Source organism: Morus notabilis, unplaced genomic scaffold (assembly GCF_000414095.1).
Source record: "Morus notabilis unplaced genomic scaffold, ASM41409v2 Scaffold1334, whole genome shotgun sequence".
In the NCBI taxonomy this organism is placed as follows: domain Eukaryota; kingdom Viridiplantae; phylum Streptophyta; class Magnoliopsida; order Rosales; family Moraceae; genus Morus; species Morus notabilis.
Window position 1 is genome coordinate 161,439 of NW_010364736.1, and position 13,727 is coordinate 175,165.

Here is a 13,727-nt window from a genome sequence, read left to right on the forward strand (position 1 = left end):
TCCTTATCTAGATCTTGACCCCAACCTTGACCTCTACTTTCATTCCTCAACCCTGACCTTTGTTGGTTTTAATATATATATATATAAATATATATATATATATATATAGACCTTAACCCCAGCCTCATCTCCTTATCTAGATCTTGACCCCAACCTTGACCTCCACTTTCATTCCTCAACCCTGACCTTTGTTGGTTTTAATATATATATATATATATATATATGAGCAGCAGACTAATTATAGATTTTCATAAACGAAATGATTGATTTTTTTTTTGTTGCAAATTTTTTGTATTATGACATAATTTATCATGGCAATAAAATCCTTTTAATGCCCTCTATTATAGCGAAACATCTCGTTAGTACTCTGTGTTTTTAATAATATTAAAACAGTACATTCACCTTTTGTATTAGTTTGTTGTTAATTAGTGAGAAGTGTATAATGGGCATTTTATATCCAAAAATGGGTCTCAGAGTAGCGTAAGAACGTTTCTTTAAAGTTGAAGATACTCCTTTAATGTTATTAAAAGTACAAGGTACTAACTAGATGTTTCACTATAATAAAGAGTACTGAAACGATTTTATCCCTTTACCATGACATACTTTTTTACCTATTTAGAAAATAACAATTTTGGGCAATTAAGTGATTGAGAACCTCAATCTTCCTTGATATCGTCATTCTCAATAAATATAATAGTGAGTGAGCATCTTTGAACCTTTTTGGAATTTGTGGACACTTCAAGAACGAAATATCAATTCTTTTATCTCCTTCCCATCCTTTTTATGAATTATCAAGCACTAAAGGGGAGTGTCTAATAATTACTGACGGAGGTAAAAAATGATCTAACTCTACATTAGGTCACTATGTATCCATCTATAGTATATTAGTAAAAATAGTCACGTGCATCACACATGCCAGCTGCAATAGGGCATGAATTTGACTATCATATTAATATATATTAGAGAAACAATTTTATAATGCAAATAAATAAGTTCTAACTAATCGTCATGGTCTATTAATAGCTTAAAAGATTAAGAGAGTTGCAACACGTTATAAAAGATGATGAATACTCTTGAAGAACGCAGCACAAAAAGAAGTAATTGATCTAGATGACAATGTTCCACATGAAATGCGTCTACATCATTGAAAACAAACTATGAAACAGAAATTAGATACAAACTACTTTTAAAATTTATGATAAAAGTGGTACTATATGGGGATTTTAGTCTAAACATCATTATCACATTTCTATTAATGACATCTTTAATCATTATTATCTCTTTATTAGAATAGATTAATTTAAACAACTTACGCAAAATAGATAATACTGAACAAAAGGGTAATATTGATTGCACATTGAATTTTATGTGTGAACTCTAAAAAAAAAAATTTAACTTTCTAATGCTAAACTACATTAGAGATGAAAAATCTCCAAAATTGTGTCAAAAAATGATATAAAACATCAATTTAGAAAACAACAAATGAAAATAGATCTAAAACAATTTTAGAACAACGACATCTGTCAAAAGTAACAATAATGTTAGAGACGACAACTGATGGTAACTTTAAAAATGACACCATTTAGAAAATGACAAAAAATAGTATTTTTTATGACAATAAATTCACTAAATCTGCCATATATAAAAGAATCGAAAAGAGTGCACTGTAGCATTTTGGTAGTCCAAAACACACAACCTTCGTTTTTTATACCTTTTTTTTCTTTCTTTCTTTTCTTTTCTTTTGCTAATTTTTAACCTTTTCTTTCCTTTCTTTCTCTTGCATTACTTTTTTTTTCTTTTTTTTTTTGCTCCATTTGTTTACTATAGTTTGTTACTCTTCAAAAACGCTAAAATCTTTTTATTTCTTTTTAACTCCATCTTTTTTGTGTTTTTTCTTTTTTATTCATTTTTTAACTCTACTTATCTACCATTGTACTCTACAAATAATTTTTTACCTTGTTTTCTTCTTTTTTTTCTTTTGCAATGCTTTAAAGTTCAGGATCTAACAGAGCTATTTATTGGGAATGATGTCCTAGAAGCATGAGATGTGATAGGATATTTATTATTTATTTAATAAAAGGGGTTATTCAACATTTTATGTGTATATATTTGTGAATATTTTATAAATATCAATAAAAATTTCATGATTATTTATGTGACACTAAACATTGTATATAAGTATTATATGCGAGAGGATAATGTTTAAGGATAATAATCCAAAAGAGATGTTCGTAATGAATTTAATTAAAGTTTAAAATCTTTAATTAACACATTATTAATGCATGTCATTTTCACTTAGAATGGAACGGTATTATCCGCACTATTTATTGGGAATGATGTCCTAGAAGCATGAGATGTGATATGATATTTATTATTTATTTAATAAAATGGTTTATTCAACATTTTATGTGTATATATTTGTGAATATTTTATGAATATCAATAAAAATTTCATGATTATTTATGTGACCCTAAACATTGTATATAAGTGTTATATGCGAGAGGATAATGTTTAAGGATAATAATCCAAAAGAGATGTTCGTAATGAATTTAATTAAAGTTTAGAATCTTTAATTAACACATTATTAATACATGTCATTTTCACTTAAAATGGATCGGTGTTATCCGCACTGTTAATATAGCGAGATATTGAATGAGTATTACACATAATGAGATTATGTGGAACAAGAACACATACACACTATGAATTTCTAATAATTTTCGTTATGATATAAATTCTAATTGAGTCTACCGATGGTCATATATAGAATGATCTTAATCCTGAGTTCTTAACAAACTCCTATTTATGGATTTGTGTCTTTTGATTTACTCAGTACGGATTCCGAGACCCTGAATCATATTCCTTGTATTTTGGAGACATGATAAAGTAGGTAGTTGAATGTTATTATACGAGATGAAATTCATTCCTTCTTGAAAAAGAAGCAGATAAATAATTCTCTTGAGTGTTGATTTGGTACTTTGATTAGTAAGAGCGCTCTGGTTCATGAATGTGTTTTATGAATCACTATCCATTAGAGAATCAATAATACTTAAGGATGAAGATATAATTAGAGAGGTTAACGGATTTTTACCTAGCTCTAATTATGAATTATTTATGGATGATTGATCTATATGCAGTGACTATATCAAATGGACACTTCACAGTTTAGAAGTAATGTATGTCTATAATTTCGAGAGTACAATTCCAAGTTTATGGTGGAGTAACGATTGGAATTAATTAATTAATTAAAGTGTTTAATTAATTATTAATTTTATTGAAGCCCGAGATTATAAGTCTATTAGTCCCCGCATCGTCCTAGTAATTCTACTAGACACAAAGGACAAAATGAGAATTTTAGAGTTACAGAATTCTAAAATTAAACACTCGAAAATAATTAATTGAGAATTAATTATTATTTAAATAATGTGATTATTTAAATTTGAATTGTGAGCACAATGTAAATTTATCCTTTTAAATTTATTTGGTAAGTTGTTTAATTTATGATTCAAATTAATTTAAGTTTGACTTAAATTATAATTTGAATTTGAATCAAAATTAGACTGCAGGATAAAAGATAATTTTCTCTTCCTTCCTTATCTAAAATTGGTGCCACACAAAGGGATGAGATCTTCTATAGGTGGCCGGCCATACTTGGATAAAGGATTGAGAAATTTTATTCCAAATTCAAATATGAGATAATTAATAAACTTGATCTTAGAGATACAGATTGGATTCCTTCTAGGAGTTTGACTTCTACTCTATAAATAAGAGAATGATAGAAAATTGTGAGACACAATTTTTGACCTATATTTTATATTGTGGCCGAAATTCTCTAGTATAGTGAGAGGAAAATTTTTTCTCCAAAAATTCCACATCGTGCATGCGTTGGTGTTTGTAAAAATTTGAGTGTTTATTCTAACCCATTTTGTCTCAGGTGTGTCGACACACACGTTTTCATGGATTCTAGGAATTGACATGGAAGACATTGATTTTCTAACACAAGACTTTGGAGCAAGGATTGTTCGAGGTCAAAGAACTCAAGTTATCATCCTAATTGACCGCCATGTATTATTCGTAATTGAGTTCTTAATAAATGAATTAATGTGATTAATTTATTCGTGCATAAATTAATATAATTTATAGAGTATCTCAAAAGTTTTATGAAGATTTTTGTTATACTTGATCCGCTATCCTCATGCTTCCGCATCCGAATTCGATTCGGAAACCAACACTATTAACCCTAAATTTTAATAGTCGAACTAAAATGCATTTTATCTATTTTATATGGTGTTGATGAGTTTACAACTAATGAGTATCACGGTTAATTATCTTTCCACCAAACAATAAAGTATGCTTTGGGAGAAGGAGGAAAATAGGTCAAGATTTAAGAGAATTTAAAATTAATAGGCCAATGTTTAAGAGAAGTTAATAAATAGGCCAATATGATGTAAATTCAGACTTACAACCACCTAAAATTCTAAAAATATCCTTACATGAAATTTCCCCACCTCTTGAGCAACCCTACTCTCGCGTGCCTCTCTCTCTCCCCCCCATCTCTCCCTCTCTCTCCTCTTCGTCCTCTCCTCCCTCAAAAATCCTACTCTCTCTCTCTCTTTCCTCTCTTTGGAGGTAAACCTAGCAGATCTTCAGGAAACACTTCCGGAAATTCCTGGTAGTCAAGACATCTTACCTTTGCCTTCTCCACCTCGCTATTGTCAACTATACTCGCCAGAAAACTCGTGCAACTGCTTGCTAACAACTTTCTAGCTTTGATGGCTAACAAGAACATCTTCGGCTTTTTGTTTGATTCGCCCATGAACATGAATCACTCTTCTTCTTGCGGTTTGAAAATCACCTTCCGACTCTGACACTTGATAGAGGCATTGTACTTACTCAAGAAATCCATTCCAAGAATCACATCATAGTCACACATATTGGTTATAATAAGGTTGACAAAAAGTTCTCTCTCAACAACTCTTAATGGAATCATTCACAATTAATGCGTAGATAATATCACTTCTCCGGATGGTAGTGTCATAATGAACCCCTGTCTCATTGGCTCCTGAATTCTCCCTAACTTCTTAGCGAAGGAGGAAGATACAAATGAATGTGTAGCAGCCATATTAAAAAGGGCATATGCATTTGAAGAGAGAATGGGAATCTGACCTATAACAACATTGGAGGTTTTGGCAACTACTTCTTCATTTGTCATTGCATTGATACGAGCATTTGTAGGTGGGCCTTCTAGTCTTCCCTGAGTTATGAGTTGCCCTTCCAAGGCGGCCTACATATTGTGAAGCTGAGTGACTAGAGCTTTTTGTTGTCCCTGGTTAAGGCTATATTTGGAAATATGACCCTAACGGCCACAACTATTATTGGTTTTCGAAACGATTTCGGATGCGGTAGCGTGTGTTTAGTGGATCGTGTATAACAAAAATTCTCTTAAAACTTTAAAATACTTTAGATTACATTAATTTATGCATGAATAAATTAATCAAATTAATTTATTTACCTAGCGGACGATTCAGATGATAACTTGAATTATTTGACTTCGAACGTTCCTCGCTCCAAGCTAGTTTAGAACACCCGAATCTTCCTCATCAATTCCTTGAATCTACAAAGACGTGTGTGGGAACACCTAAAACAAATCGGGATTAGCGAATAAGCACTCAAGGTTTTCATGAACACCAACACATACACGACGTGAAAGTTTTGGAGAAAATTTTTCCTTCCGACACTCGAATAGAAACCGGCCACTAATGCTAGGAGAGAACAAAATTGTGTTCTTAAATTTTCTGTAATCTCCTATTTATAGAGTAGTAGTTGAACTCCTGAAAAAAGTCTAATCTTTATCTCTAAGATAAAGCTTGATAAGTATCTCCAACTTCAAATATGATTTTGAAACAAAATCTCTCTCCCTTATCCACATGTCAATTTTTACTCAAATTCAAATTTCAATTTAAGTCAAACTTAAATCAATTTAAATTTCAAATTGGACAACTTATCAAATAAGTTAATTGGATAACTTAGACAACAAGCAACTGAATCTCAATGAGATTCATACTGTATTGTGCGTTCACACTATGTGAATAGCTTCACATGTGTGTTTCAAAATTCAAATTTAAACTTAAATAAACACATTATTTAATTTATAATTAATTATCCTTGAGCGTTATTTTTCAAATTCTAAAATTCTCATTTTTCCTTTAGTGTCTTGTAAGATTACAAGGACGACGTGGAGACTCATGGACCTATAATTTCAAGCTCTAATAAAATTAATAATTAATTAAACTCTTTAATTAATTAATTAATTCTATTAATTTCTAAAGTTACTCCACTATAAACTTGGAATTGCATTCTCATAATTATAGACATAACTTCTAAACTGTGAAGTGTCTATTTAATATAGTCATTGGGAATTAATAGTGGAGTAACTTACTTCCAGTTCCGGTTGTTGTTAAAGTTTATCTTATTCTTTTGTAGATGATACTCGACTCGGAGTGCCGCTTTAACTAGCTTAGCCAGAGTACGAGGTGGAGGTGGATTAACAATATCAACAACCACTGCAATCTCAGGTCGAAGGGCCTTAATCAGCTTCCTGACCTTCTCCTCTTCATTACAAACCACACCTGGACAAAGTCTAGCCAGCTGATCAAACTTTGCCACTACCTCTGATACTGACATATCTCCCTGGCAAAGACTATCAAACTAATCATAATGCTCCCGGGTGATATTCATGTGGAAGAACTTCTCATAAATTTCTTTAACAAAGTAAACCCATCTCATCTTTCTGACATATCTGCTTTGCTCAATTCCTTCCCACCATATGCGGGCATTCATAGTCACAAAATAAAAAGCACAAAGGAGTTGTTCATTTTCAGTGAAACCCATTAGCTTGAGTGTTGCCTCAATTGTCTTCAACCAGCTCTGTGCTATTAGAAAATCAATGGTTCCTTCGAAGTCCGCAGGCTTAACTCGCCTCCACCTAAATAATAGAGGCTCTTGATAAACTGGTCTTGCCGCTGCTTCAGCTGTAGAGGCTGCAGCTACCTCTTCTTGTTGCTGAGGCTGCTGCGGAGCAACAGGTATATTTTCACCTTGACCCACTCTTCCATGGCCATTGGCCCTGAGCTCGTGAGTCTCTCTTCGCTGATCTTGGAGTTCCCTCCTGAGCTCGGCAATCATTGCAACTAAATTTGCATCAACCGAGTTAATAGCTCTGGCGGCACCACAGCCACGACCATGACCACGACTTGCAGTCCTACCTCCGCGGGTACTTATACTTGTTCTCCTAAAAGAACCATAGGTTTAGAATATACTTAATTTCAAGAGCAAGACAGGATTTACTACTATGCATATCGTGCTAAAATATCTTATGACTATTGGGCAAATACTTATGTATCTATTTAACTAGAACATACTTGGAGGACTTGAAGCAGACGTGTGGCGACATGCATTGGAAAGGAAAACCCGCTCTGATACCATTAATGTAACGCCCCTTTATAGACCTCACATGATTCGTATACTTAAACATTAACCTTCACAATTTTAGTAGAGATGAAGAAAATTTTTCAATCATAAAATCTAAAAAACACGTAATAAATTTTTTTTTTTAAAATCAAAACTAAGTACTAGCCATATATTACGAACCCAAAAGTCCAAATCAAACCTATAAACAAATAAAGGTTCGTGAAAATAACAGAAATACTTTAAATCCGAAAATCCCAAAGAGGTTTAATAGTACCTATGAGTCTCAAAAATTAAAAAAAAAAAAAAGCGGAACATGATGAAATAAAGCTTATATATAAAAAAAATAGAATAACGTCATTCGTGGCATCTTTTTGTTTCCAATCCGACGTTCCTTGCACACACGCCCGTCTCAACCTCCACCCTAAATCATTGGTGACGTAAAAGAGAGAAGTATGATAGTAATTCTCATTGAATAGAATAGAATGGTACATAACAATATATAGACTATTCTAGGATACAAAATAGGAAACTAACCAACTAAATCAGGAAAATACCTAAAGCTATCAATCCCATGATTCAAGGGATCGGAGTCAACTTTCTAGAGTCAAATTTCTTAAAATAACTGATTCTATACTGCCTGTATACAGAGCTAAATTACAGTCCTAATTTACTCTATAAAGATTCGGTTACAGCTATACAATTCAACACTCCCCCTTAAGCTGGTGAATAGATATCTTCCATTCGCAGCTTGGAAATAATTTCATGAAAAACTGCACTGCTAAGTCCCTTAGTTAAGACATCTGCCAATTGACTTCCTAATGCACACTAGACCTTCTTCCAGCTTTTCCTTAATGAAGTGTGTCAATTTCAATATGCTTTGTTCTGTCATGTTGCACAGGATTATAAGCAATGTTAATTGCTGATTTGTCGTCACAGTACAACTTCATGGGTCCTTTCCACTTGATTCTCAAATCATCCAGAATGATCTTAAGCCATAACAAATCGCACACTCCTTGAGCCATTGCTCTGAACTTTGATTCTGCACTGGACCTAGCTACCACATTCTGTTTTTTGCTTCTCAAAGTTACCAAATTACCACCAAGAAACGTGCAATAGCCCGATGTGGATCGTCTTTCTACTATAGATCCTACATAGTTTGTGTCTATGTAGGATTCCAGTGTGAGTCTATTTTTCCTTCTGAATAGAACTCCTTTTCCCGAACAACCTTTCAAGTAGCGTAACACTCTGTAGGCATCTTGAAGATGTGATTCTCCCAGATCATGCATGAATTGACTTACCATACTCACTGAATATGTTATGAGAAAGATAGATGAGTTTCCCTACCAATCTTTGATACATTTCTCTATCAACCTTCTTTTGCTTCCCAAAGTTTCTGGTTTGGTTCAACAGGTGTAGTTACAGCCAAGTTTTCCCATTTCCTTCAAGAGGTCTGTCACAAACTTCTGCTGTAAGATAAAAATTCCTTGGTTTGAGTATGAAACTTCAATACCAAGGAAATACTTCAGCCTTCTAAGTTCCTTTATCTCAAACTCTCTGACGAAACACTGTTTCAGAGCTTGTTTCACATTCTCATCATTCCTTGTGACAATAATATCATCAACATGTACTAAGAGTGCTGCTACTCCTCATGTGGCCGAATGTTTGTTGAAGAAGGTATGATCTCCTTGACTCTGTCTATATATCCTGTAACTTTCATGACTCTGGGAAATCTCCCAAACCAGGCTCTAGGTGATTGTTTAAGCCTGTATAAGGCTTTTCTTAGTTTGCATACCTTTTTAATTTTCTCTCTTCCTCCACAGCCTGGAGGAATGCTCGTGTAGATTTCTTCTTCCAGATCTTCGTGTAGGAAAGCATTCTTCACATAATACTTTGAAGCTGCCAATTAAAGTGGGCCGCCAAAGATAATAAGATTCTTACAGTGTTCATTTTTGCAACTCGAGAAAACGTCTCTGGATAATCAACTCCACAAGTCTGGGTATAACCTTTAGTGACCAATCTTGCTTTATATCTCCCAAGTGAGCCATCAGCCTTGTATTTCAGAGAAAAAAACCCATTTACAACGTACAAGGTTCTTCCCCTTCGGCTTGTCAACAATCTCCCATGTCTTGTTTTTATCTAGTGCATCTATTTCCTCTCTTATAGCATTCTTCCATTCTTTTTTTGATGATGCCTCAGATAACGTGTTTGGGATATAAATAGTGTTTAGACTCACAATGAAATTTCTACGGAGAGGTGACAAACATTTAAGTGACACATAGTGGGACAATGGATACAAGGGTCGCTTTGTGCATTTTCTAGTACCTTTTCTAATAGCAATAGGTAGATGAGAATCATTTTTTGCAGTTTCAACGGATTGCATACGCAAGGAAGGGTCAGGACTTACCGTGTTTTCATTAGCAGGATTCGAGTTGGCATCTCGGACTTGTGTCTGGTCTGAAACAACTGTTTTTCTTTAATACACCTGAGGAAATCTCGTAGTCATAAATACGCATTTTCTACATATACGTTTTCTGGGGCTAAGGTGGATGCTAGAATTGTTGGAATTAAGATGGATTCAGTGGGGTCTGAATAGTTTTGTTTTTGAGGTACCAAGAAGGATAGGTCAAGAGGATCAAAGGATCCGGGATTACTAAAGTCTTTATCTTCCGAATCTCCCCCTGAAGATAAGATTTAGTGAAGTATGGTTCATTCTCAACAAACGTGACTTCTGCAGATATGTAGAATTTCTTGGAAGGAGGGTGGTAACACTTATACTCTTTTTGTGTAGATGAATACCCAAGAAACACACACCTGATTGCTCTAGGGTCTAGCTTTCCTCGATGTTGGTTATTGTGGAAAAGAATGAGGAAAAATATTTTATTAATTCCAATAATTTACACAAGCCACTAAAGGGCTATATATATACACGAGTTAGATAAACTTATTGGAGAAAAGAACTTATCCCTAATTCTGTTGTTAGCCGGTCACCTAGAATCTAAGAAATAGATAATCACATGATCCCTAGCCCTAGCCGGTCATAATCCTTAGGAGATAATGCTTGCATCTAGAAGATAATGTTAAAGATAATGCGGCTATTTCCCACACTCCCCCTCAAGCTGGTGAATAGGTGTCTCTCATTCCTAGCTAGAAGGTAGTACTATTAAGCCCTTTGGTGAAGATATCAGCTAGTTGATCTCTTGTGGGAACATATGGTGTGCAAATCAATCCACTATCTAGCTTCTCCTTGATGAAGTGTCGGTCCACCTCGATGTGTTTTGTTCGGTTGTGTTGCACTAGATTATGTGCAATGCTAATTGTTGATTTATTATCGCAGTAGAGTCTCATCGGCCTACTACATTTAATCTTCAAGTCCTCCAATATGATCTTCAGCCATAACAATTCGCAAACTCCCTGTGCCATTGCCCTAAACTCAGCTTCTGCACTTGATCGAGCTACAACATTTTGTTTCTTACTTCTCCATGTCACCAAGTTGCCTCCAAAGAACGTACAATATCCGGAAATAGACCTTCGATCCATGGGAGATCCTGCATAATCTGCATCCGTGTAAATCTCAAGGACAAGTTCGGAGTTCCTGTTGAACATTATTCCCTTTCCTGGGTTAGCCTTTAGGTAATGAAGCACTCGGTAGGCTGCTTGTAGATGGACTTCCTTGGGATTATGCATGAATTGGCTGATGATGCTTACGGAATATACTATGTCTGGCTGGATGTGTGCAAGATAAATGAGCTTCCCAACTAGTCTTTGGTACATTTCTCTGTCTACTGTTTGACCACTTGTGGCTTCTCCAAGTTTATGGTTCGCCTCTATAGGAGTTGTGGCTGGTTTACTAGCGAGCATTCATGTTTCTCTGAGAAGATCCATGACATAATTCTACTGTGAAATGAAGATGCCTTGTTTTGAATGTGCCACCTCAATTCCAAGAAAGTATTTCAACCTTCCCAATTCCTTAATCTCGAACTCTTTGATCAGGTGTTGTTTCAAGGCTTGTTTCTCCCTCTCATCGTTACCTATTACAATAATGTCATCCACATAGACTATCAAGACTGTGACTCCGCCTTAATCCGAGTGTTTGATGAAGAGGGTGTGGTCTCCCTAACTTTGCTTATATCCGGTGGCTAGCATCACTTTGGTGAATCTTCCAAACCAAGCACGGGGTGACTGTTTTAAACCATACAATGCTTTCTTTAACTTGCATACTTTTTCATTTTCAACTCCTCCGAACCCAGGGTGAATGGTCATATAAATTTTCTCTTCGAAGTCCCCATGAAGGAATGCGTTCTTCACATTATACTGTTGTAGGTCCCAGTTATAATTGGCTGCCAATGACAATAAGATCCTTACCGTGTTCATTTTTGCGACTGGCACGAAAGTCTCTTGATAATCCACCCAATATGTCTGAGTGTACCCTTTGGCGACTAGTCTTGCTTTGTAGCGCTCTAATGACCCATATTTTAGAGAAAAGACCCATTTACACCCCACTGCTTTCTTTCCCCTCAGAAGGTCCACTATCTCTTATGTTCTGTTTTTTTCTAGAGCATCCATTTCCACTCCCATAGCTTTTCACCATTCTTCCTTAGATAATGCCTCAGACAAAGTTGTTTGGAATAGAAATTTCATTTAAACTCGTAAGAAAGATTTTATGTGATGGTGAAAACCTCTCAAAGGATACAAACTGAGATAGTGGGTATAATGGCCTCTTGGTACATTTGCGGGTTCCTTTTCTTATAGCTATAGGCAATCCTTGGTTAAGTGTTTGAAGGTCAGGGGATGAAGGTGGGTGTTCTACCAGTAAAGGCAAAGTAGGTTCAAAAACTGTTACCTCATTCTCAAGAGTCGGGTTGGAGATTTGGACTTGTGTAGATTCAACGGTTGGGCCTCATTTCCTTGAGTACATCTTTCCTTTTCCAAAGCGTATATGATCAAGAGTCTTATCTTGTACAGGAGACACAAATGGTACTGGGGAGGCTGTGGCAGGTTTTGAGGATGCTGCGGATTCCATAGGTTTAGGAGTGGGAGGATGGGATGATGAAGAAGAGGATGGTAGGTCAAGAAGGAAATAATCCTTATCTTCTATAATAGAAGGCTCCCCCTGAAGATAAGGTTGAGCAAAATATGGTTTCTCTTCTGCAAATGTGACATCGGCCGAGACAAAGAGCTTTTCGGTGGGTGGATGATAGCATTTGTACCCTTTTTGTGTGAAAGAGTATCCTACAAAGACACATTTGACAGCTTTAGGATCCAATTTTCCCCGATTGTTGCTATGGGCATGAACAAATGAGGTGCACCAAAAAATTCTAGGTGTAAGGTTGTTGGTTGTATTGATGTCAGGATAGAATTTACAAAGAGCTTCCATTGGACTTTTTAATCCTAAAACCCTTGAAGGAGTTCGGTTTATGATATAGGCAACGGTAAGAACGGCTTCCCCCCAATAGTGTTTTGGTACATTATGATGAAACAAGAGTGCCCGGGTAGTGTTTAGGAGGTGACCATTTTTTCTTTCTGCAACCCCGTTTTGTTGTGGAGTTTTTACGCAAGATGACTCATGGATGATTCCTTCTTTTTAGAAAAAAGGAGACAAGAACTGATTAAAGTAGTCTTTTGTGTTGTCATATGTAAATCTCTTAATTTTAGTATCAAACTAATTTTGAATCATCAAGTGGAAATTGGGAAAAATGTTACTCACGTCGGATTTGTTTTTGAGCAAAATGATCCAGGTAACTCTAGTACAATCATCAATAAAGGACACAAATCAACGTGGACCAGAGATATTTGGAGTAGTGGAAGGACCCCAAATATCACCGTAGATTAGATAGAAAGGAGAAGAACATCTTTTATTACTAATAGGAAAGGAAACATGAGTGTATTTTCCACTCACAAATGTCACAATGAAATCCCCTAAATAAAGAAAGAAACATAATTTTTAAAACTGCTAAAGACAAATGGCCAAGGCGGTAGTGGTGCAACCAAATGAGATCCCTTTTGGAGGAAGAAAAAAATGAGGATGTTAGGCTCTTCCTGATCATATGTGAAAAATTCAACGTCTCAAGGTAATAGAGTCCATCCTTTTCCTCAGCACGTCCAATCTTCTTCCCCAAATCCTAATCCTAAAACTCACAATAAGAAGGGTAAAACGTAACATGACAATGTAAGTCTTTTGTAAGCTTTTGAATAGACACAAGATTGGTGGACAGTTTTGGGACATGTAAAACATTTTTTAGGATAAGACTAGGTACTAT